General features: G+C 41.3%; 1 protein-coding gene across 1 annotated transcript in view; it reads left to right on the top strand.

The window, feature by feature from the left end:
* The window catches only part of aff2 (AF4/FMR2 family, member 2), a gene marked incomplete at both ends in the record, with an annotated part of 265149 nt that overhangs the window by 97364 nt on the left and 140836 nt on the right, over positions 1–26949 (top strand). The window lies entirely within an intron of this gene.

Here is a 26949-nt window from a genome sequence, read left to right as displayed (position 1 = left end):
CCACCCCCCCATCTCAAGAGGCACTTATATAGTTAGTACGGGGACATCATGCTGAGAACCCCACACAGAAAGACCACACACACAGCGAGCACAAACACACTCTAACAAATCCTGCCAACAGAGCAAATCAAATATACTCAGCTTGAATTTTGCATACACACACACACACACACACACACACACACACACACACACACACACACACACACACACACACACACACACACACACACACCGAGCTGTCAGTCATTCTCTTGTCCCCTCCAGTCAGCTACAACAAAGTGTGTGTGTGTTTCTTCTTGCCACTAATTAAAACAGAGGTGTGTGTGTGTGTCTATAAAGCCCTTTTCTTTGCATTAATAAAGCTGCGTGTGTGCTTGTGTTGCATGTATTTATAGGAGGTTTTCTTTGACGCTCGGTATCTGTGTGTTTGTCTGTGAGACAGAGACAAAGAGATAAAGTGTGTGGGAGTGTTTGTACGAGGTGTTATGTTCGTAATTAATCACGGTGGTGAGTCTCACTCCCCTCCGCGTATAATATAGATGTCAGCCACAGCAGTAACTCTGCGATGCTGCGCATGCATACTTTTCTCTCCTTTTATTTATCTCATTTAATATTTATTTAAATCCTCTACAGGTTCTTATTGTGTAATACTAGATTTATTGACTCCTATTTTTTTTTCTTTCTTAAACATTTTACAGTTGCTTTTTCACTCATTTTCAGTCCAGACCACTACCTGAATGAATATATATATATATATATTCATTATGTGTATATATATATATGTGTATATATATATATATATATATATATATATATATATATATATATATATATATGTGTGTATATATATATATATATATATATATATATATATATATATATATATATATATATATATATATATATATATATATATACACTCAGACATATACACACATTGATTGTCACAAAGTATAATAGGAATTTGACATTAAAAAAAAATGACATAATGGAAGATAGTCGCTTGGCTGAATCCCCACACAGATTAGTTTATACACCCTGTGACTCCTGACATTTTCACATGGTAGGAGTGTTACATCTACGACATGAGCACAGCACATGAAGCGGACAAATCAAAGCCGTTGAGGTCAGCTTTGTCGTATCCGTGGATGAGCACATCAGCCAACCAAAGCTACACAACCACAGGCAGTCCCCCTTATTATCATTGTTATTATGAAGTTTGGTGTCATAACAGCCATGTAATACTTCTACAACAACTAGTAATAATCCAGATGATCATTAACCAGCAGAAGTCTAATCAGGGTGAGAACAACGCAGGGCTTTTAAGCATGCTCTGCTAATTAAACACAGCCAGAACGAAGCCATAACACAGAGGAGGCATGTTTAACCGTTAATAAGAACACTGGCCCAGAGCAGAGACAGCTTCATACTAATTTCTCCATAGATCCGATCCTGGGCTGAAAGTGAGCGATACGTTTGCTTTCACATCCTTGTAAAAGAGATTTTTTTTTTTTTTATTTCAGTGGATGTTTGAGATAAAGGATTAATATTGTTGTCCTGGTTAAATAAGGATTACTTTTACTTTTAAAACACCTTGTGGGTGTTGCTGCCATCACCGACTCATCTGTGATCAGTACAGTTCAGGCAAAATGGCAACGTTTGTTACTGAAATCACTGGGATTAAAACAGATTTTCTCACCTGAGAGGCAGAAATGAGACTAACCTGATCAGCAGCTTCTGAAACACAGCGACAGAGATATAGTTCCTGTTTTTATAACTTGCATCATGACAGCAGGATGAGGGTCTGGCCGCCCAGAGCTTTGTGGATTTAAGGCTCCTTTATCGTTTTTTAAATTCATTTTTTGCTGAATTTACTTATTAATAACTGCAACGGAGGAGACAGAAGAAAGGAGAGTGAACAGAGGGAAAAAAGCAGAAAGATGAGACAAAGATGCAAAAAACAATCAGGTGTTACACGAGTAAAGAAACAGAAAACCTCTGTAGGAAAACAGACAATCATCAGGAGCACCTGCAGAAAAGACAAAACTCTAATTCCTGTATGACTGTGACTTCCCATGCACCGGTCCACTTTAGGGTTTCCCATACCAAATCCATTCACATGAACATTATTGTGATTATGGTCATTTTGCTTCTGACAAGAAGGAGATTTTTATTGTTTTTATTCTGATAGTGGTTCTTGGACTGATGTGGAAGGAAGTGAGGACGAAGGGTTCTTTTCTTCACAGTATGAGTGGAGATGAGCTGCTTGGCAGAGGTAGATGAAAAAGATATACACCTTCCTAATAAGAAAACACCCGATTCACAAAATAAATCCAATTTACATGTTTACAGAAATTATTTATATGGAAAAAAACCTGTAAAGTAAATATTAGACAATGTTGGTTATTTCTTCATAAAAACAAAAGTGGTAACGGCGAAGATTTATGGCCAAAGAGAGAAAAATACTTAGAATTTCACCAAAGATGTATGTGAATAATCTGGGAACGTTAATCTGGCGGCGTTGCAGACAGACTGGGCTTTGGCTCAGAGGACTTCTGATTGTAGAAGTTTCTGTTCAGTCTGACCAGAACGTCTTCATGGGGCCCGTTGGGAACGACCTTTAGGAATTTGCTGGAAACTTCATGAAGACATGGATCCATCCTGTCTGGATCAGCGCTTCAGGCTGCTGGTATAACGGTGTGTGTGTGGGGGGGTTTCTTGACCCACTGTGGGCCAACATGTACCAACAGTACCAACATGACCTGGTTTACCCACCACAGCCTACCTGAGTTCTGCTGCTGACCATGTCCATCCCATTATGAGAGGAGGAGGGGGTTGAATATTCAGACGCTGTCATTTCTCAGCTGAGATTAAATCATAAAAAGTAAATAAAATTAGTGGCGGAGAACTCCTTTAAGCTTTTTCTCACCTCTGAAGGAGTTTTCTGAGGACGACAGAAGATGGCGTATCTGGGCGGGGGTTGTGTGGATAATCATTTCCCAGGTCTGATGGAGCGCTCGCTGGGAAAAGTAGATTCAGGGGAAGGTTAGATGCAGCGATGCTCTGGAGCTGATCGTCCTTTTCATATGTGCTCCTGCACAGACGGGGAGTGGAAATAATATCATAACTCCCTCTGTGAATCGATGTGAGGAATCTGGCCAGAAGAAGAATAATATCCTCTGAAAATGTAAGTGACTGATCAAAGTCGCTGTCAGAGGGAGATTTCCATTCTTCTGCTAATGCAGCAGAAGGTAGTATCAAACACAGATGTGCTTTTCTTTCCTTTAAGCGGTCACCGTAGCATGTTAGCTCATCAACCGCAGGAAAACGTTCATTTTGGCGGCCGAGCTCCTGCAGATGGATAACTCTGAGTCCTGCTAATACATACTGAGGCGTTTAGCTTGGCTTGCCGGCTTTAGGATGTGATCCATCAGAAAACAAGCCTAATGTTTTCAGCTAACCCTCTCCTGGTGCAATTATATGGTCCACTGGCATTGATCATAGCTCCTCTTCTTCAATCTAGCCTCCTCTCGCTCCCTCTTGCCCCCTTTAATGGCCAAGTCAGTGTTAAATGTTTGATGAATGAGTTTTCATACTGCATGGATTTATTAAAATCCTATAAAAATAACTTTCTGTATGTGTGGTGTGTGAGTTGTATAGAAAAGGTTTACTGTTGTATGGTGTGTGTGAATATCAAATTAGCAGTTTTCAGCTGGAAAACATAAGAAGCTATTAAACTGTGGAACCACAGACAAACCACAAAATAAATTAGAGCAGAGGTTCCTGACCTTTTGCACCTCAGAGCCCAGTGGTTTAGTCCAGGGTATACGCGGGTATACAGAGTAAACACACTTCTAAACCCCTGTGATGCTGCTTTTACAAACATCACAAACATTTCTACATACTGTACCTACGTCGCTCAGCAGCTGAGCAAAGGTTACCTATACTACACTGGTGCAGTTAGCCGTCAGCTGCGTTATCTTCAGACATAATAAACATATACGTATATATAGGAGCCAGTTTCTTTAAATGCGTTCTCATTGGTGCTGTTAGAGGGCGCTGTATTGTTACCTGGGCAGGTGACGCATATAGGCGGAACGCTGGTTGGATAGATATTTGTGACTGCAGGGCACGATGAGACGTGTATATGCCACAAGATTCTTGCAAAAGAATAAAGATTGCTGAATCTGAAATCAAGCGATCTGAATGGGAGTCAATCACGGCGAAGCAGCGCATCAAACCACTCTCGGGCCAAGATGTCTCAGTAGCTTAGTTTAGACTTAGCTCCTTCAGTATTTGTCTACTAGCCTGTCTCAGGCCGTGTGCCAGTTCTGGTTGGTTTTCATAACTCTTCTCTGGAACCAAAGAGCAAAAATTATGTGACCATGAGCAAATATATTGATGGAACTTGGGGTAAACAAAATAGAGTAGTCTGACATGTCACTTTTTCTGGAACAGCATTTCCTGGGCTACTTTTTCTTCTGTTTTTAAAAAAAAAAAAAAAAAAAAAAAGGCAAAAAATTGAGAGTATACCCACTTCATGATGGACCACTACACCACTGTCACAGCCCATTTAAATATTAACACTGTTTGTATAGACTGATCCGAGCACATACCAGGAGTAGACTGTCCACCGTTTTCATGGTGGCTCCATGTGTTTGTAATGTAACTGTAATGAGAAACAGGTAATTTTTTGGCTTGATTCTGCTCATATGTTTGTGTCGAGGAAATCAGGGAGAGCAAGCGCATTTGTGGTTGTTCTGACAGCAGCTGAAATCAAAGAACACAGACCTTTAATTCATGGAGATTGTTCCTGTCTGAGACCTCCAGGTTTACACAGGCCACGTTTACATGGGAGTTTTAAATCCGAATAAAAGTAAATCTAAAAAAAAAAAAAAAAACTTTTAAAACTTTTAAACTTTAAAAAAAAAAAAAAGACCATATAGACACCTAAATCCAGATGAAACAGTTGATTCGGAATTAAACTTTATACCAAAGTAAGTGTCCTGAGCTAGGACTAAAGCTGCCTGCACATTACTGCGACTACATAAACATATTTAATATGTGTTTATATGTCATGCATTTGGGTTTGAATCAGAAGGAGTGGTATGAAGGCTTTGTTTCTACAATGTCAGATAGCGTTAGCTAACATGAACCTCTGTTCTGCCCAAGCGGCAACCTCTGGCGGTTAAAAGTGAAGCCTATGCGGAGGTGCTTAAAACTGCAGTTCCCCCTTCATCCTCTAGAGGCTGCAAAACAGAGCGAATCCCCATAGACTCCCATGTTAAAAAGACCAACTTCACAGCAGAAATAAACATGTTTACAGCAGAAATAAACATGTTTACAGCAGAAAATAAACATGTTTACAGCCTGGTACAAAAATCCATTTTTGGTTTAATAGGTCAGGTTTACCTTCATGACAACTGTGGGTGGAGAGAATTTTTTTTCTAACTTGCCCGTTTAAAAGTAATTTAATCTCGAAGTTGGCATATTTAGGGGCGTGTCCTTTTGATTGACAGGTACCCGATCTCCCGCTTCAAGTCAGAACGTAGAACAACCGTGGTTTTTAGCCAGTTAACAACGTGACTTAGCTTTAGCCCACTTACCTCCGTTAGCTGGTTAGCTCCTGTTAGCTCCGGGTTAGCTTGGTAGCTCTTAGCTACAGGCAGCTCGGAGTTCGCTCTATGTTAATCATCCGCCATGACGCTCACAGCCCCCCTCTCAGCTCCACCTCTTTGCCCATATTTGTATTTTTCGGGCGAGACGACACGCATGCCCCTGCCAAGATGGTGATGGTAGGAACCGCCCACTGAGCTTCAATTCAGCTCTTCAGAAACCTACGGGTGACGTCACGGAGGCTCCGCCCATCTTTTTATATACAGTCTATGGTTCTGCCTCATTTTCTCTCAAATCAAACCGTACTTCCTGAACTGGATTGTACTTGTGCAAAATGTTCAGCTTTTGGGAGTGTTTGGGGCTAACCCCCTTTGGAGGCTAACTAAGCTATCAGTGTTACTATGGGGTAGTTGACCAGGCTAGCCACAGCTAAGCAATGCTAACCAGCTGTAAATCTTCTTACTTTTGTTACAGGCCAGGTGCTTTAGCTAGCTCCTGCTATAGAGAGCTAACTAGCTATGAACATTTTAACTTTCACCACATGCGAGCTACTAACCAGAGCTATTCAGTGTTAGCAAACTGGTTTTAAACCTTTTCACTGCAGGAAGCAGATTATGGGTTGCGAAGCAAATACGAAAGTGTGATTAGAAGACTAAATTAATGATGGGGTATATGTGTCATAAAACAATTGTAATGAGCACAAAAAGGCAAAAGAGACCCGGCTTTGTTGTTTTAGAGACGCCGTTAAATGTAAGCGTGGAAAATATTCATTAACAGAGCTTTGAGAATTTTAAAATTCATTTCTACTCATAACTTGTTTCACTTGGGTGGTTTGGAGTTGATGAAAAAAGAGCCAACACAGACAAAAACTTCCACTCGTACCACAGAATTTGAACTTCAAATGACCCTTTTTTTTTTAAGTGAAGCACAACAGTAATCTTTCTCTTCTGGTCTAAAAGCTTTAGATACACACAAAATGGCAAAAAAACACACACACGCCACACACACGCACATTCCAGTGTAAGGCCAATTAGCGCAGAGTGAAAACGCTGGGCTTTTTTGAAGCAATGTTTCAATGACAATATTTAATTGGATGGTAAATCAACTCCTTATCAGCCTCTCCACAGCTTGGTGGGTGAGACCGAGAGGGAGAGAAAGAAGAGAGATAGAGAGAGATGGAAGAGGAAGAAAGGGATAAAGAGGAAGAGGAGGTGACAGGGATTGAGTTAAAGAAAAAGAAACAAATATGAGGTAAAACTGGTGTGTGCGAGATATCGTCAACAGGCTCTAATGTTAAATGGCAACTGTGACTTTATAATAGTCTGCAGCTCAAATCAGCAGAATGAATAGTGATAAAAGTCTTTTTTAACATCAGTCCCAGTTTGATACTGATTCAGAAACAAGCAGATGTTATCAGCTAAAGTACTTTCCACACTGCAGACATTTTACATTTATCATCGCAGAAAAACAATTTATGTCCCATTCCTACCCTCATGCACCACTTCATTGGGTATTTATTATTCAAATGGCTAAAGATTGTTATTATTAATTAATAAAGATGGATATTAGTCACAATCACGTTGACTAATTAAACAGCTGATGACTAGTTTAATAGTCAACTTATTTGTTATTTTTTAAGCTTTTCGTCCTTTAAAAATGCCCCCATAGCCTACCTTACGCTGTCTCATCTAGCTTTCTGTCCTGAAGACCCATGCACAGCAGTGACAGTCGGAGGTCGAGCTTTGACAATCGGGGTCTGTCGTGACAGTTGGGTTCAGTCATGACAGTCGAGTCAGTCGTGACAATTGGGTTCAGTTGTGACAGTTTGGGTCAGTCGTGACAGTCAGGTCTGTTGTGACAGTGGGGTCAGTCGTGACAGTCGGGTCAGTGGTGACAGTCGGGTCAGTTGTGACAGTGGGGTCAGTCGTGACAGTCGGGTCTGTTGTGACAGTCGGGTCAGTCGTGACAGTCGGGTCTGTCGTGACAGTCGGGGTCAGTCGTGACAGTCGGGTCAGTTGTGACAGTGGGGTCAGTCGTGACAGTCGGGTCAGTCGTGACAGTCGGGGTCAGTTGTGACAGTCGGGTCAGTCGTGACAGTCGGGTCAGTTGTGACAGTCGGGTCAGTCGTGACAGTCTGGGTCAGTCGTGACAGTCGGGTCAGTTGTGACAGTGGGGTCAGTCGTGACAGTCGGGTCAGTCGTGACAGTCGGGGTCAGTTGTGACAGTCGGGTCAGTCGTGACAGTCGGGTCAGTTGTGACAGTCGGGTCAGTCGTGACAGTCGGGGTCAGTCGTGACAGTCGGGTCAGTTGTGACAGTGGGGTCAGTCGTGACAGTCGGGTCAGTCGTGACAGTCGGGGTCAGTTGTGACAGTCGGGTCAGTCGTGACAGTCGGGTCAGTTGTGACAGTGGGGTCAGTCGTGACAGTCGGGCCAGTCGTGACAGTCGGGGTCAGTCGTGACAGTCGGGTCAGTTGTGACAGTGGGGTCAGTCGTGACAGTCGGGTCAGTCGTGACAGTCGGGGTCAGTTGTGACAGTTGGGTCAGTCGTGACAGTCGGGTCAGTTGTGACAATTGGGTTCAGTTGTGACAGTTTGGGTCAGTCGTGACAGTCGGGTCAGTCGTGACAGTCGGGGTCAGTCATGACAGTCGGGCCAGTCGTGACAGTCGGGGTCAGTTGTGACAGTCGGGTCAGTCGTGACAGTCGGGTCAGTTGTGACAGTGGGGTCAGTCGTGACAGTCGGGTCAGTCGTGACAGTCGGGGTCAGTTGTGACAGTCGGGTCAGTCGTGACAGTCGGTCAGTTGTGACAGTGGGGTCAGTCGTGACAGTCGGGCCAGTCGTGACAGTCGGTGTCAGTCGTGACAGTCGGGTCAGTTGTGACAGTGGGGTCAGTTGTGACAGTGGGGTCAGTCGTGACAGTCGGGCCAGTCGTGACAGTCGGGTCAGTTGTGACAGTCGGGTCAGTCGTGACAGTGAGGTCAGTTGTGACAGTGAGGTCAGTTGTGACAGTCGGGGTCAGTTGTGACAGTCGGGGTCAGTCGTGACAGTCGGGTCAGTTGTGACAGTGGGGTCAGTCATGACAGTCGGGCCAGTCGTGACAGTCGGGTCAGTTGTGACAGTCGGGTCAGTCGTGACAGTCGGGTCAGTTGTGACAGTGAGGTCAGTCGTGACAGTCGGGGTCAGTTGTGACAGTCGGGGTCAGTCGTGACAGTCGGGTCAGTCGTGACAATTGGGTTCAGTTGTGACAGTCGTGACAGTCTGGGTCAGTCGTGACAGTCGGGTCAGTCGTGACAGTCGGGTCTGTTGTGACAATCGGCTCAGTCGTGACAGTCGGGGTCAGTTGTGACAGTGGTGTCAGTCGTGACAGCCGGGTCTGTTGTGACAGTGGGGTCAGTCGTGACAGTCGGGTCAGTTGTGACAGTCGGGGTCAGTTGTGACAGTCGGGGTCAGTCGTGACAGTCGGGTCAGTCGTGACAGTCGGGTCTGTTGTGACAATCGTGACAGTCGGGGTCAGTTGTGACAATTGGGTCTGTTGTGACAATCATGACAGTCGGGGTCAGTCGTGACAGTCGGGGTCAGTTGTGACAGTCGGGGTCAGTTGTGACAGTCGGGTCAGTCGTGACAGTCGGGTCTGTTGTGACAATTGGGTCTGTTGTGACAATCGTGACAGTCGGGTCAGTCATGACAATTGGGTCTGTCGTGACAGTCGGCGTTGGCCGTGACAGTCGGGATCAGTCCGTTTTGGTTGGCTTTTTTGCCAGTTGACTGTTAAATATTTTTTTGGATAATTTATTTTTGATTTCAGGCTCCAACCTCATTTGGTGTTGTAAAACTATCCAGTACTTGAAAATTTTATGCCAAAACAACCGGTGACTAGTTAAAACAGTGTATGTGGCAGCCCTAGTAGGCGTCGCAGAAGCGTCATCACTGTCTAAGGAAGCCCAGCAGTAACTCCACTTCCTCCACAAGCTGAGCAGAGCCAGAGACCCTGAAACTTTCCATCAACAGAGAGCATCCTGGCCTCCTTTATCACCGCGTGGTGCGCAGCCTGCATGACGTCCGTCCTCACCTGCCCTCTGCATCACTTCTGATCCCACCCGTCTCATAGCATCTTCAGCCTGCTGCTGTCAGGCATTAGGCTGCAGAGTCTCTGGTGCAGGACCAGCAGAGTGAAGGACAGCTTCATCCATCAGGCTGTCAGGAAGCTCCCCTGGCCCTGCATCCACCTCTCTACACCTTCAACCACAACCTAAAGCTTGAACCACATATCAGTATTTTTGTACTCAGGTACACGGCCTGTTATATTAGTTTTATCAACTTCACCTGGTTTTTCTTTGTTCTACTTATTTACTAACTTTGGTTGCCTAATTTGATAGTATTTTATTACTTCATTTCTTCAGTATTTTCCACTATTTTTATTTTCTTTCTTTTTTTTTTTTTTTACTGTAAACTTGTTTTGCGTTTGCACCGCGGCCTTGGAGAACGACCATTTCTATTCCCTGTACTGACATACGCCGACCCGATAATGAAGAAACTTGATTTGAATATTATGTTTATTTTGATTAATTCTGTCATTTTTTCTGTCTCGCTTCTGGTTATGTCTATTTCCACACGTCGCTTCAATCTCAACCTTTTATCAGAATTTTTAGACATTTAGCTCCAAACCATGACTGGTGGCACGTCCCTTAAACTCAGGCAGAGTTCAGTGCTGTTTGAGAGGGAAGATTTGAAGACTTTGTGTTTTTGTTGAAAACTTCTGAAGGTAAACTCTAAAACAAAGGAAAAGGTTCAGTGCATAAGATTTACTGATATCTAGTGGTGAGGATTGGTATAGACTTGAAATGCCAAGCACAGTTGTGACTGTATGGTGGCCATCAGTGGCCAAAAGTCTTCCAGACATGACCATGTTTTCATGCTTGAGTGGATGCAGTTGCCTCAGGTGCAGCGATGACTTCACTGGAGGTAACTGCATGGGCATTTTCTTCTTCTGTGGTCCTTTTAAAGCGCTACTTGTCCCAAATGGTGCTCCTAAACGAAGCCTGTACTGCAGTTTTAAAGCTTCATGTGCAGAGCTGTTTGTCCGTTCTGAGACACCGTAGTAAAAATGGTGGCAGCTGCCATGAGTCACCGCGCGCTGATATAAACGGCTCATTCTAAGAAACATAACAGGTGTTGTAGTAAAGTTAGATACCAATAGAAACACAGTTTTATATTTATAAATATTTATCTTTAATTTGGTTGCATTTCACTTTTAAGACAGGATTATTATTAGGTTTCATTTTTTAAATTCTCTTAATTGATTGTAGATTTTTTTTATTTTCTTATTTTTTTATTATATTTTCTTAGTGTGTGAATGTTTTGATGGAGTGGGTGAGAAGCAGGTGTGAGAAATTCCTTCCAGGATTATTATATCATCTCGTCTCATCTCATCTCATCTCATCTCATCTCATCTCATTTAATCTCATTTTGTTTATCTCATCTCATTTAATCTCATGTCATCTCATCTCATCTAATCTCATTTAATCTAATCTCATTTAATCTCATTTTGTGTATCTCATCTCATTTAATCTCATCTCATCTCATCTCATTTAATCTCATTTTGTTTATCTCATCTCATTTAATCTCATGTCATCTCATCTCATTTAATCTCATGTCATCTCATCTCATCTAATCTCATTTAATCTAATCTCATTTAATCTCATTTTGTTTATCTCATCTCATTTAATCTCATCTCATCTCATTTCATCTCGTCTCGTTTGTCCCATCTCATCTTGTTTTCTTGTTTCATCCCGTCTCCTCATCTCATCTCATCTCATCTCATCTCATTTAATCTCATCTCATCTCATCTCATCTCATCTCATCTCATCTCATCTCATCTCATCTCATCTCATTTCATCTCATCTCATCTAATCTCATTTAATCTAATCTCATTTAATCTCATTTTGTTTATCTCATCTCATTTAATCTCATGTCATCTCATTTCATCTCGTCTCGTTTGTCCCATCTCATCTTGTTTTGTCTTGTCTCATCCCGTCTCCTCATCTCATCTCATCTCATCTCATATCGTTTCATCTTATTCAATCTCATCTTGTCTCATTTCATTTAATCTCGTCTCATCTCATCTCGTTTTAACTCGTCCTGTCCCGTCTTGTCTCATCTGGTTTCATCTCGTTTAATCTCACCTCATTTTGTCTCCTCTCGCCTCATCTCCTCTAATCTTTTCCACCCAGTCTGTTACTCTTCTTTCACTGATAAAAAAAATCTTTAATTATTCAGGTGACAGAAACACTGAGTGGGACTCCTCCACATTGTCTTTATTTGGTCTTGATCCAAAGTTGGGTGGCCCATGGAGGCCCCCTCCTGGCTTGGGGCTCCGAGCATTCGCCTGGTTTGCCTCTTTCTGGTGAAGCGGTATAGAAAATGAATGAATTAATTCTCCTTTAATCAACGTGCAACATAAGTTGTTCTTAATGGGCTTGCGTCCCGACAGTGACACGCCTCCCCATGTTTGCTCGACTGATACCGGCCTGCATAGTTCTGACTTTTATAAAAACTTCCAGCAACAAGACAAAAAAAAAAAAAACATGTTTGCAAGAAATTAAACTGCATTTGAGGCAGGAAGAAAACGTCCCAAAACCACGATGGAGGCCAGAAAATCCCGTTTTCAGGAGGGAGCTGTGTGTGATAGACCTTCTATGCTCTCAACAATCCTATCCGGCGGGCTGACTCGTACATAAACATGCACATATGAGTGAAACCAACTCACATCCGCTCAGCCTCCTCTGAGGGCAAGGCTTGTGATCTCTCCAGCATGCTGGTAATCCCAGCGATGGCGGCCACTGCAGCTCTGTAAACAGCTGAAATATGGATGATGAAAAGGAGCAGATGAAACCGAATAAATGAGGAGCCCATGGACAGAAATTCCTTGAAGATTTTCAAAAATCCCGTCCAACCTCGGCCTGAACCGTACACAACTCCAAACTTCAGTCGTGCTGACTGGATGATTGGCAGTCTTCATTTGACTTTGGCATTTTTCATGACAGCAGAGCAGCTTTTTTTTCCTCCTGTGGCACAATTTGGCCTCAGAGAGCCACGTTAAAGGATAAAGTTCCACGCTGTACGTAATTTAGCAAGCAAAGGAAACCTTTCCTTATCATGCAGTGAAAATATACTCAGAAAATTGTCCAGAAATGAAGCAGAAATATGAAAAGGATATGTTAATATTTCTCCGAGGACAGCGCGGGAGAAGATGTTTACATTCATCAGGCTGCAGATTTGATTCTGTTTGACTTTGTCTTTGCACATTATCCTCTCTTCTTTTCTTCCTGCCAATCTCCAAGTGGAACATCACTATATCCATGTTATTGTAAACATGAATAGACTGTTTGCTTTTGTGATGTTTTCAGTAGTTTATACTCCGAGGCAGCCGTCTCTCTCTTTCTCTCTCAGAGAGGATCTGCTTCTTTAGTCTTTAACGCATTACTATAATTACCTCCTAATGACATTTAATTCCAGCACAAAGGAAACGAGACACTCTGCTGGATTTGAAACATGAAAAGACGCAGGAATAAAAAGGAAATCATTTGAGTGGAACCACATTAATGTGCTTATTATGTAATTTTATAGGTGCCTGCTCGTGGGGTGCAAACGGGCCCCTCGCTGATGTGACAAATTAATATAATAAGCAAGCACCCATTCAGCAAGTCAGGATGGAGTGTCAGGTCATAATCATGTGTTATACTTGGGGAAATGCTGACAGTTATCACTGTATTCAGCTCCTCTGTTCCCTCAGGCTGCTGATGTTTATGATGCTGGTTATTATACATTTACTGGCAGGCTTGTTGTCATTTTAAACGCCGCTGTCGTGGATTTTTCATACGTTTGTGTCTGTGCAGCTTGTGTCACTCAGACTTCAACCACATTTACTTTTAAAAGCAACTTTTTGCCATCTAACTCAGTGAAAAACCAATAAATTCAGCGCCAGAGTTTGACATTTGGAAAGATTTATCAGACTTGGCAAGAAAGAAGAAATGATGAATTAAAAATATTTATTGGAATAATATGGATCACAAACAAGCTCTTACAGCTTGGCGTTGGTGGCAACCATAGCCCGTATATGAAAGATTGAAGGAGCCTTCGGCGGCTAAAAGTGGAGCCTATGCTGAAGTGCATAAACCTGCAGTTCCCCCTTCATCCACTAGGGGCTGCAAAACAGAGCAAATCCCCATAAACTCTCATGTTAAAAAGACCAACTTCACAGCAGAAATAAACATGTTTACGTCTGGTATAAAACTCCAATTTTAGGTTTAATAAGTCAGGTTTACCTTCATGACAACTGTCGGGGGAATGAATTTTTTCCAACTCGCCCATTTAAAAGTAATTTAATCTCAAAATTCGGCATATTTAGGGGCGTGTCCTTTTGATTGACAGGTACCCGATCTCCCGCTTCAAGTAAGAAAAACGTAGAACAACCGCAGTTTTTAGCTGGTTAACAACGTGACTTAGCTTTAGCCCGCTTACCTCCGTTAGCTGGTTAGCTCCTGTTATATCCGGGTTAGCTCGGTTAGCTCTTAGCTACAGAAATCTCGGAGTTTGCTCGATGTCAATCATCCACCATGACGCTCACAGCCCCCCTCTCAGCTCCACCTCTTTGCCCATATTTGTATTTTCCAGGTGAGACGACACGCATGCCCCTGCCAAGATGGTGATGGTAGGAACCGCCCACCGAGCTTCAATTCAGCTCTTCAGAAACCTACGGGTGACGTCACGGAGGCTCCGCCCATCTTTTATATACAATCTATGGTAGTAACGTGTTAAATTTCCTTTCCTGCACTCAGTGAAAACTAGGGGTGGAAAAATTTAATCGAAAAATCGAATATCGGGATTCTTTGCTTGACAATTTAAAAAAAAAATTTTTTTTTTGTTAAAAAATCCATTAATTTTTCAAATAAATAAAAATAATCCATTACAAAATGTTTGTCATTTTTTTACTTGTCTTCTTGGGCGTTATTGCAGCAGAATGATGATCTGGCTTCTGTGTTGTTGTTTTTTTTTTTTTTAATTGAAATCAAGAAAAATGACGAGCAAAAAAAAGTTTTGTACATTTTATTTAGTTTTTAATCTACAAAAATCAGCAATATGCAAGAATTGTAAGAATCGCAATTTCAATTAAATTGGCACCCAAATAATTGGAATCAAATCGGGACAAAAGCATATCGTTACAACCCTTGTAAAAACCTACGACAGACCTGAGCAGGAAGTTGGATCTGCGGTTCTTCTAGCAACGCGTTATTAGGTCTAATTTACACGAGAACACGTAGCTGTGGAGCTGTGGGGATCTTCAACCTTACGAACGTTTTCGTAGCTTCTGGTAGCACGGATCAGCCCTACAGTGGCAGCACAGCAGGACATCGTCACAGTGTTCGTCTTCTTGGTTAGGACTTCACAGCGAGACACGTCTTCCTGCAGACCGCAGCGTCAGCACGGTGTTTCTCCGTGGATCCACTCTGAAAGTAAAGTAATAAGTAGTGACGTTACTTTTCAAATGCAGTAACGAGTAAAGTAGCGAGTAACGCAGGGACAGAGCGGCCACCCTGCATGCTGACCAGTTTCCTGGTGGCCTGACGTGTTTCTGGGTCTGACAGTGTTTATATCGGTCTCACTGGTTCATAAAACTCACTGGACCGCCCGCCTCATCTCTAAACTTCCATGTTTACGTGACGTCTTTCCTCTTTAATCTGCCATCAATAAACAGTTGCATTTGGCTGTTAAAGAATGGTGGCACAACTTCATTTCCTGAACTCAGTCCACATCGTCTGTACAGAGACGCAGGATATGTAGCTGTTATTGTCCGCCCCCCAACCTGCAGATACACTTTCAGTACAAAAGACATGCGATCATAAAGAGATTACCCTCTGCTCATTGATGAGTGATCCTTACACCCGTTACGTTTGCACAAGGGAGTCCTTCTACCGCCTCCCCGAGTTAAATGGCACATCTTCAGAACGTAACACACCAGAACAGTCGGGTAAAATTTTATCTCTGTGTTGAAAAAGCTTCTGCAGCTTTAGAGGAGCAGATGTTCCCATGAGCTAGTCTTGACCAGAATGAGGATCCGAGCTATGGGTTTGAGTTGAGGACTTCCTAGCAGCTGCCAACGGAGAGGATTCTGTTGTTTCTCTGGATTCTGGTGGAGATGCAGGTCACCTGTGTGCAGCAACTCCTCATAAACTCCTGCAGTTTTGAAGGCGGACGCTCTGAGCATGAATGGCCGTAAGGCTCTGATCTAATCTGCAGGGATTTTAAACACTTTACCGTCTACGGACTGTCCTCAGCAGCCCGGAGGATGTTGAACCAGATCAGACACGGTCATTAGGCAGCAGTATAAACAGAAAATCTGAGCTAAAGCAACGCTGAGGGAGTTTCACTGCTACTTTCTGCTGTAAAACTCACCTGCTGACACCTGTAGAGGAGTGATGCTACTGGTTAGAAAGAGGTTGAAGTTTTTATTGTTCTTTTATCAGCGGTTGTCCATTGGAGACAAAAACGGGTTAAAGAATGTTGTTAAAATGTGTTTTAGGGTTACTGGTGCCTTGCTGACACTCCTTATGTAGAAAACAGGTGATGGTAAAAAGCCAGATGCACCTCTGATACACCTGGCCATCTCCTGGCTCTGAGTTCAGCTTACGCCCTCAGGAAGGCGTTATCTTTCCTCAGAAAACAAGCTTGACAAGTGACCTAATACTTTTATTTATGTGTTAAAGATTTAAATAATTAGCTCAGATGGGGAGAAGAGAATTTAAGCAATATGGAAAAAATGCTTCTGGATATATTTTCTTTTAGGTTTCCGTACACTTCGTAATACTCTGAAGCATCGTGAAAGGTCTAAAAGTGGTTTTTATTTTTGATGCATGCGTGTGTTATAAATACATGAATCAAGGAAATTTTGCCACCTGAATCTGTGATTTTTGGCATTTTTACAACATTTCCTGACATTTGTAGGCCAGGAAAATAATAACCAGACTATTGATGAAAAAGTGAGTTTAAATGGGAAATGGTAGGCATGTACGTGCGCTTTCTGAGTCACCACATGTCTTTCTGACCGAGTGCTTTCCCTTTGGCTGAATAGTGTGTGTGTTTTTGTGCATGTGTGGACATCTATCTATCTGAGCAGCTATTTCAGAGAGAAAGGATTTCTGCCTCAGTAATTGCTTCTTCTATATTTTCCCCCTGAATCTTCCTCTCACTCATTTCTCTTTGGTATCTATTTTCTCTTTGAATTTTGTCCTTCTTTCTGCCTGCAGACTTGTTCTGCAGCTCCCGCCCATCTTCCATTTATCTTTCATATTCTTGCCATCTTTTAGTCCTTGAAATTAACTGTGATCTGACAGTAACATCAATTAAAGTCTCTCTCTCTCACGCACATACACACACACACACACACACACACACACATTTCCACGTGAGTCACCTGGACGTTAAGTCCATTAAAACCTGTTTCCATCGGCCGAGGCCTGAGCGGGAATCTCTCAGATGATTAAACGGTTATAATTCTGGTTCAGAGGAAAGCATGCTGTCAGTACTGGACCCCAGTAAACGATGTCACAACAGTGATGGATGTGGAGGGGTGAGGAGAAGTGTGGAGAGAATGATAAATAGAGGGACGATGAAGAGGCAGAAATGATCAGCGTTTCTATTTTTGTCTATTTTTATATTAAACGGGATATTACGTTTAAACGTCATGAAGGTGTGATATTGTCTGGAAATGGCAAGAGAACGTGATTATTTGCACAAAAGCTCTTGCTGGTTTTTTACAAATTTTTTCATTTCAATTGAGACACCAAAAAAAATGATCTAAGTAATTACAGGCTTTATAATTAATTAATATTGATTAATCACATTTTAATTGCGTAACAATACTTTCCCAAAAAGCAACAAACAACAACAGCAGACTGCCCCTAGTCTTCTTGCATCTCTGTGGGAAGTATTTACGCACAAAAGCCCGCTGGACAGGAGAAAGGTGACTAGCATGCTAGCAACCCCAACCCCCAAATCCATGGATGTGCCCCCAAGCCATCGCTTTACCCACACGGCCACAACACTACCGCTCCAACAGCAACAAATCCAAAGCGAACTCGACCCAAGCTGCCAGATCCTCGCGACACAGCATCACACCTAGACGGGAACAAAGCTCATCATGTCCCCATGCAGCAATAAACACAGATAGTAGATACACCACCAATGCAAACCAAAAAGCACCAAACAACCCATCTACTTCAGAGCTAACCCTGCCGACCAAAACCGACGCTCACCACCATGCACAGAGCAGACGGGACGTGGAGCCATCACTACCGACACAGGCTACACTGCCCATCCTCAAAGAACAAAAGCAATTCAATGCACAACACCATGCAGAAAACAACAAATCCCGGACAAGCCCCCAATTTTTCACATCTCGCATGGTCAGCAGTGACAACAATGAGGGAAAGCCATGCTGTCTACCACAAAAATATATTTATTAACATAAAAAGAACAGAAGATAAGTGTGTGCAGTGTGTAAAAGAGGAAGTCAGTGGTGTCAAGTGGTTTAAAGTCAGTGTCTGAACAAACAAACCAACAACAAGCTGTGGGAGAGAGAGAGTGAGTAAGCCCACTGCAGGTGCACTACAGCCAGGTGCTCCGGTGAATGTGAACCGCCATAACACACCTCCCGACCTGTAGACAAAGAAAAACATAATTGTGGCGAGGGCGTCACATCCCAAAAAGAAACATTTAATTTAATTTAAATGTATTTCAATGGGTGAACGAAGTAAATAACAGACACAGACATTAATAATGTAAACTCAGGCTAATGTCCGGAAAAATGCATTTAATTGCATTTTTATTCAAAACAGTAGAAAAAGAAATAGAAAACATCTGTGGGCAAAACTGAACAGACCAAAAGTTCAAGTCAACAACATGTTAAACTACTTTTACTGCCATCATAAAATCTGGTTCATAAACAAAAAGCTTGAGTTGCACGTTTCGCTGCAACTCATACAGACAAGAGGCGATAGTGGAAAACGGTGCTCGACATTTATCTAAACTTAACTATCAAACCATTTATTATTGCTGTCTTCAGATTAAATGGTGTATTTATTCATTTTACTCTATTTATTTACTCTAATAAGGCTATGTATCCATGGAGATACAACTCATGAAGACATTTAAAAACCAACCATGAGAATGTTTTACTTGATAATACAAGAATAATAACATTAAATACTTATTAACTATGTGTTTTCGGCTGTTGCCTGTTTAAGAGTAAGATCCAGAGAAGACGGCCAGTCCTCTTCATCATTAACTTCAGACCTGAATGGGATAATTTTAATTAGATTCGCAAATTTACAGTAAACTATGACTCACAACTGATCATGTATATTTTACATTTTAGAATTTATAATTCATTTTTTCTTGACAGATTCATATTTATCAGACAATTCTTTGCAGTTAACAAGAATAAGTCATCATGTGTGGCTGGTTTTCCTGGCAGACTGTTAGCAGTTTACAGTTTGAGCCAGATTTGGGAGAAATCTCCCACCGAACAGTGTCTGGCAGAACCAGACTGTTGGAAAATCAGCAGCAGCTAAATTTAAAGTAAACTTATTGCTGGACTCTGCCAGGCAGGTTGAAAAACTTACTGAAACCATGGTGGTAGTTTTTACATCACGCCTTGGTGCTTCCTCCCTCGAGGCCAAAACTAAAAGTTGAGTGGTGACACATCAGTGGTGCAAAATGTGTCAGAACATGTCAAAAGAGGCACGAACGAACAAATCTGCTTCCCACGTTGGCGCACAGAGAGCCCACCACGTCCTGACTGCTTTCTCTGCCTGATGCAAATGTTTGACGCTCCTGACACCAAGCTCCACTACATTCCTGATGTCTGCTGCACATAAATGAAATATTCTCCACATAATCAATGCTGTCATTTATCTTTTCTATACTATGTAACCATGCAGAGATTAAACTGGGTGATGGCTTCCCGGGTTACGGACCAGTCGGACAGAAGAAGTTTTTAACGTTGCTGACCTGTGAAGCAGCAACATTAAGCTGGAAGACGTTAAAGTCAACATTACACCGACATGGAAAACTGTTGTGATCCAGATGTGGATCGTTTTAACATTTTAAATGGTGGCGGGAGCAGGAAATAAGGCCATACATTTCATATATGGTTTAACGTAAAACACTGAAGAAACACAGTTACAGAATAAAGAAAAACAGATTATTTAAACTGGATGTAAATTTTAAAGCAATTAGTTGTAATAATTATATTAACAGTATTATTATCAGTAGTAATAATAGTATTAGTAGTAGTAGTAATGATAGTATTAGTTAATGGTGGTAGTAATAATAGTATTAGTAGTAGTAGTAATGATAGTATTGGTTAGTGGTGGTAGTAATAATAGTATTAGTAGTAGTAGTAATGATAGTATTAGTTAGTGGTGGTAGTAATAATAGTATTAGTAGTAGTAGTAATGATAGTATTAGTTAATGGTGGTAGTAATAATAGTATTAGTAGTAGTAGTAATGATAGTATTAGTTAATGGTGGTAGTAATAATAGTATTAGTAGTAGTAGTAATGATAATATTGGTTAGTGGTGGTAGTAATAATAGTATTAGTAGTAGTAGTAATGATAATATTAGTTAATGGTGGTAGTAATAATAGTATTAGTAGTAGTAGTAATGATAATATTAGTTAATGGTGGTAGTAATAATAGTATTAGTAGTAGTAGTAATGATAGTATTAGTTAATGGTGGTAGTAATAATAGTATTAGTAGTAGTAGTAATGATAGTATTAGTTAATGGTGTAATAGTATTAGTAGTAGTAGTAATGATAGTATTAGTTAATGGTGGTAGTAATAATAGTATTAGTAGTAGTAGTAATGATAGTATTAGTTAATGGTGTAATAGTAGTAGTAGTAGTAGTAATGATAGTATTAGTTAATGGTGGTAGTAATAATAGTATTAGTAGTAGTAGTAATGATAGTATTGGTTAGTGGTGGTAGTAATAATAGTAGTAGTAGTAGTAGTAGTAATGATAGTATTAGTTAATGGTGGTAGTAATAATAGTAGTAGTAGTAGTAGTAATGATAGTATTAGTTAATGGTGGTAGTAATAATAGTATTAGTAGTAGTAGTAATGATAGTATTAGTTAATGGTGGTAGTAATAATAGTATTAGTAGTAGTAGTAATGATAATATTGGTTAGTGGTGGTAGTAATAATAGTATTAGTAGTAGTAGTAATGATAATATTAGTTAATGGTGGTAGTAATAATAGTATTAGTAGTAGTAGTAATGATAGTATTAGTTAATGGTGGTAGTAATAATAGTATTAGTAGTAGTAGTAATGATAGTATTAGTTAATGGTGTAATAGTATTAGTAGTAGTAGTAATGATAGTATTAGTTAATGGTGGTAGTAATAATAGTATTAGTAGTAGTAGTAATGATAGTATTAGTTAATGGTGTAATAGTAGTAGTAGTAGTAGTAATGATAGTATTAGTTAATGGTGGTAGTAATAATAGTATTAGTAGTAGTAGTAATGATAGTATTAGTTAATGGTGTAATAGTATTAGTAGTAGTAGTAATGATAGTATTAGTTAATGGTGGTAGTAATAGTATTAGTAGTAGTAGTAATGATAGTATTAGTTAATGGTGGTAGTAATAATAGTATTAGTAGTAGTAGTAATGATAGTATTAGTTAATGGTGGTAGTAATAATAGTATTAGTAGTAGTAGTAATGATAGTATTAGTTAATGGTGGTAGTAATAATAGTATTAGTAGTAGTAGTAATGATAGTATTAGTTAATGGTGGTAGTAATAATAGTATTAAAATAGTAGCATTAATATTAGTATTAATGGTGGGTGGTGTAGTCTGGTTCTGGTTGTGTGATCTGGTTCTGGTTCTGGTTGTGTGATCTGGTTCTGGTTCTGGTGGTGTGATCTGGTTCTGGTTCTGGTTGTGTGATCTGGTTCTGGTTCTGGTGGTGTGATCTGGTTCTGGTTCTGGTTGTGTGATCTGGCTCTGGTTGTGTGATCTGGTTCTGGTTCTGGTTCTGGTGGTTTGATCTGGGTCCGGTTCTGGTGGTGTGATCTGGTTCTGGTGGTGTGATCTGGGTCCGGTTCTGGTTGTGTGATCTGGTTCTGGTTCTGGTGGTGTGATCTGGGTCCGGTTCTGGTGGTGTGATCTGGTTCTGGTTCCGGTGGTGTGATCTGGTTCTGGTTCCGGTGGTGTGATCTGGTTCTGGTTCTGGTGGTGTGATCTGGTTCTGGTTCTGGTTGTGTGATCTGCTTCTGGTTCTGGTTGTGTGATCTGCTTCTGGTTCTGGTGGTGTGATCTGGGTCCGGTTCTGGTTGTGTGATCTGGTTCTGGTTCTGGTTCTGGTGGTTTGATCTGGGTCCGGTTCTGGTGGTGTGATCTGGTTCTGGTGGTGTGATCTGGGTCCGGTTCTGGTTGTGTGATCTGGTTCTGGTTCTGGTGGTGTGATCTGGGTCCGGTTCTGGTGGTGTGATCTGGTTCTGGTTCCGGTGGTGTGATCTGGTTCTGGTTCCGGTGCTGTGATCTGGTTCTGGTTCTGGTGGTGTGATCTGGTTCTGGTTCTGGTTGTGTGATCTGGTTCTGGTTCTGGTTGTGTGATCTGCTTCTGGTTCTGGTGGTGTGATCTGGGTCCGGTTCTGGTTGTGTGATCTGGCTCTGGTTGTGTGATCTGGTTCTGGTTCTGGTTCTGGTGGTTTGATCTGGGTCCGGTTCTGGTGGTGTGATCTGGTTCTGGTGGTGTGATCTGGGTCCGGTTCTGGTTGTGTGATCTGGTTCTGGTTCTGGTGGTTTGATCTGGGTCCGGTTCTGGTGGTGTGATCTGGTTTCGGTGGTGTGATCTGGTTCTGGTTCTGGTGGTGTGATCTGGTTCTGGTTCTGGTTGTGTGATCTGGTTCTGGTTCTGGTGGTTTGATCTGGGTCCGGTTCTGGTGGTATGATCTGGTTTCGGTGGTGTGATCTGGTTCTGGTTCTGGTTTTGTGATCTGGTTCTGGTTGTGTGATCTGGTTCTGGTTCTGGTTCTGGTGGTGTGATCTGGGTCCGGTTCTGGTTGTGTGATCTGGTTCTGGTTCTGGTTGTGTGATCTGGTTCTGGTTGTGTGATCTGGTTCTGGTTCTGGTTGTGTGATCTGGTTCTGGTTGTGTGATCTGGTTCTGGTTCTGGTTGTGTGATCTGGTTCTGGTGGTGTGATCTGGGTCCGGTTCTGGTTGTGTGATCTGGTTCTGGTGGTGTGATCTGGGTCCGGTTCTGGTTGTGTGATCTGGTTCTGGTGGTGTGATCTGGGTCCGGTTCTGGTTGTGTGATCTGGTTCTGGTTCTGGTTGTGTGATCTGGTTCTGGTTGTGTGATCTGGTTCTGGTTCTGGTTGTGTGATCTGGTTCTGGTTGTGTGATCTGGTTCTGGTTCTGGTTGTGTGATCTGGTTCTGGTGGTGTGATCTGGGTCCGGTTCTGGTTGTGTGATCTGGTTCTGGTTGTGTGATCTGGTTCTGGTTGTGTGATCTGGTTCTGGTTCTGGTTGTGTGATCTGGTTCTGGTGGTGTGATCTGGGTCCGGTTCTGGTTGTGTGATCTGGTTCTGGTGGTGTGATCTGGGTCCGGTTCTGGTTGTGTGATCTGGTTCTGGTGGTGTGATCTGGGTCCGGTTCTGGTTGTGTGATCTGGTTCTGGTTCTGGTTGTGTGATCTGGTTCTGGTTGTGTGATCTGGTTCTGGTTGTGTGATCTGGTGCCATCTTTGTTTTTTTATTGAGCATATTATAGATATGAAGTTTATAGAACGAATAAGAGACGAGTTCAGTGAAAAACAAAATATTATTAAAAAGCAACCATGAGAAAAAAGATCAGCATGAAAATAAAATCCAAGTTCTGAAAATGAAGCCCTGTTTAAATGAATCCATGCAGACGAAGACGAGCATCTGGCGGTACGATATGTATCCCAACACAGGCCCAGCAATGCAATATATTACCAGATATGGCGATAATGTAAAAAAACATTCTGCGATTTTACTTTCACAACGTCGTAAACACACAAAGCTGCTACATGCTTCGCACCACCTTACAGCATGAGAACAGATCTGCGTTAAAAAAAAAGTAAAATCTGCTTCATCTGCTGATCCTAAATAGTTTGAACATTGATATAAAGTCACAGAAAACTTAATATTTCAGTATATTAGCACTTTCTTACTCCGTTCGAACATCACAACTGTACATCAGGGTATCTGGTTGCTAAATTAACCATTATTAATCCGTATTTTATTCTTACCTTGTTGAAGTGATTGCATCTTTGTAGACCCTAGAATTAGATAGAAAGCAAACCTTATAGAAGAAATGAACAAATCTGGAAATATTTCATATAAAAAGCGAGAATTTTCTTCTTTTTTTTTTCAGATTTTTTATTTCGGGATTTTTTTAAACTAAAGACATAAAGGAAATAGATGAGTCAACCCGACTAGTGACCCTAACAAAGCTGAAAGATAAAAATAACGGCATGCTTCACTACGACTCAGAAACTATTCACATAAGCCTCGTGGTTGCAGAGATTCACTCATTTCATGCAATTAGCACATAATTAGCACATGCTAATAAGAGGGTTAAATAAAAGTTACAAAATAAAACAACCAGGAAATGATTAGAAACTGTGTGTTTATTCAAACAAAAAAAGGTGAAACTACCAGCAGCTGAGACAACATGTAGAAAGATGAACTGGAGTGTTCATGGAGCTGTTGGGAATCCTGTGATGGTTTTACTAGAAAGATGGAAACTGCAGGGTCATGGTCTCACGCGATACCATCCACGGAAAGTTTCAGAGCCGTGGTGACATTATGAAGATGTGCAGGATATAATTTCCTCTGGGTGGGCCGATTTACAGCAGAATCATGAATAAAGGGAGATACTGGCGCACATGTTGCACAGTGAAGCTGCAACCATTTGACAGGGAATCAAACAACGGCACCACTGATCCAGATCCCTCATCTGGAGCATTAACTTCTTACGGTTTGCACATCAGTGTAAGGAAAACCCCACAAGCCTCACAGATGTAGCCAGTCATAGAAGTAAATGTGGGTTTGCGAGGCCCAGGGGAGGTTTTACAAATATTAGACCTCTGTGTTAGCCGAGGGCGTCCGCCAACAGTTTTCTTCACCAACACACAGGTCCAGGCGGAACCAGAGGTCCAGTCTATCAAAGCGCAGTTTTCTGTTAGAGGTCTTTGGAGGAAATGGAATACAAAAACTGGCAGCACATATAACTTTAGTGCTCGGATTTTAGTTTCCCAACTGGAGCGTTTAAGGCTCTTCCTTCTAACAGAAAATGGTGCTAAAAGCAAACGCAAGAAGTAGACGTTTATTTATTGATTTGGCTCCCCATTAGCTGCAGCTCATCACTGCGGCTGTTCTGAAGTGTGTTCTGAGTGTATCCAACAGACTCTAAAAGTATGTTTAGTTGTGTCCTAAATGTGTTTCCTTGTCATTCTCTAACCCCTTAAAATCACGCAAGTACAGATTTCAATTAAAAGCTACTTTAAGGCTGCAATACCATACTATACAATCTTATACCATGTGGCATATGGTATGGTATACCATCCCATGCCATGCTACATAGCATAGCATTGCACAGTGCAGCACAGCACAGAAAACTGCGCCATGCCATAGCATAGCATACTATAGCAAAATATAACATAGCATAGCATAACATAACCTGGCATAATATAACATAACATAACAACATAACATAACATAACATAGCATACTATAGCAAAATATAACAGAGCATAACATAACATAGCATACTATAGCAAAATATAACAGAGCATAACATAACATAGCATAGCATAACATTACATAGTGTAACCTAGCATAATATAACATAACATAGATTAGCATACTGTAGCATAATATAATATAACATAGCATAGCATAACATAACATAGCATAGGATACTATAGCAAAATTTAACATAGCATAACATAACTTAACATAGCGTAACCTAGCATAATATAACATAACATAGATTAGCATACTATAGCATAATATAACATAACATAACATAGTATAACCTAGCATAATATAACATAACATAACATAGCATAACCTAGCATAATATAACATAACATAGCATAGCATAATATAACATAACATAGCATAGCATAACCTAGCATAATATAGCATAACATAACATAGCATAGCATAACCTAGCATAACATAGCATAGCATAGCATGACCTAGCCTAACATAACATAGCATAGCATAACCTAGCCTACCATAACATAGCATTGCATAACATAACATAACATAGCATAGCATAGCATAACATACATTAACATAACACACATACATACTGCCAGCCATGCCATGCCATGCCATTCCATGCCATAACCCACCATAACATAACAAAGCACACCATGCCATACTACATATGATGTGATACAAGCATAGCTGCATAAATAAGATGGGTTGCGCCTCACCTGTAGGTTTCTGAAGAGCTGAAAAGACTGGCATGAGACAATGATACAACCCGATGTGTTGCAATACACTTTACTGTCCAGCATTGTGAAATTTGTTATAGATAACGATGCTGTTACAATAACAATAAGAGTTAGTTTCTACGTACAACCATCGAAGCACACAGACAAGAAATTCCTCCAGGGGTAGAAAAAGTTTGACAACCAGTGTGTAGCAGGGTTAGACCAGGGTGGAGGGGATTGTAGCAGACAGGACTGCTGTTAAAACATCACAGATGATGAAAAGAAAAGAAAAAAGGAAAATTCTTCACTCATTTACTTAAGAGACATTCACTGAAAATGTCTTTGCTAAGAAAACCGATCCAGATTATTTAACATCGACGTAGATGTAACTGGTTGAAGTGGAGCCGTTTTCATTATTTCACCTTATTTGGAGGAATTTAATCAATAAAAGTGCTTCGTATTTCATCAGCCAATCAAATGTAATTGTATGCAGTGCAATAAATGAATAAAGCTTTTCTGTTGATATTTTGCTTGATTAGCTGAGTGGCAACAGCTGATTAAATCTGCCATGAACCAAGCCAAACAAAACCTAAACGAACGCTCAGACAGCACTTGTCTTTCTGGGAGTTTCAGAGGCGAATCTCACCTGCTGTGAACGCCACGTGTGGCGTCGGAATCGGCGGTTAATTACGGCGGGACCTGCTTGGTTTGGTTGCTGTGGCTTAAAACTGTTGCTGCAGTTTCTCATGTCGTTTAACGCTGCTATAAATAGTGTCTCTGTCTCCCCATTGTTTTCTCC

The sequence above is a fragment of the Telmatherina bonti genome (genome assembly GCF_933228915.1).
Source record: "Telmatherina bonti genome assembly, chromosome: 12".
NCBI lineage: Eukaryota > Metazoa > Chordata > Actinopteri > Atheriniformes > Telmatherinidae > Telmatherina > Telmatherina bonti.
The sequence above is the reverse complement of the archived record's forward strand: the minus strand, read 5'-3'. Positions and strand labels throughout refer to the sequence as shown.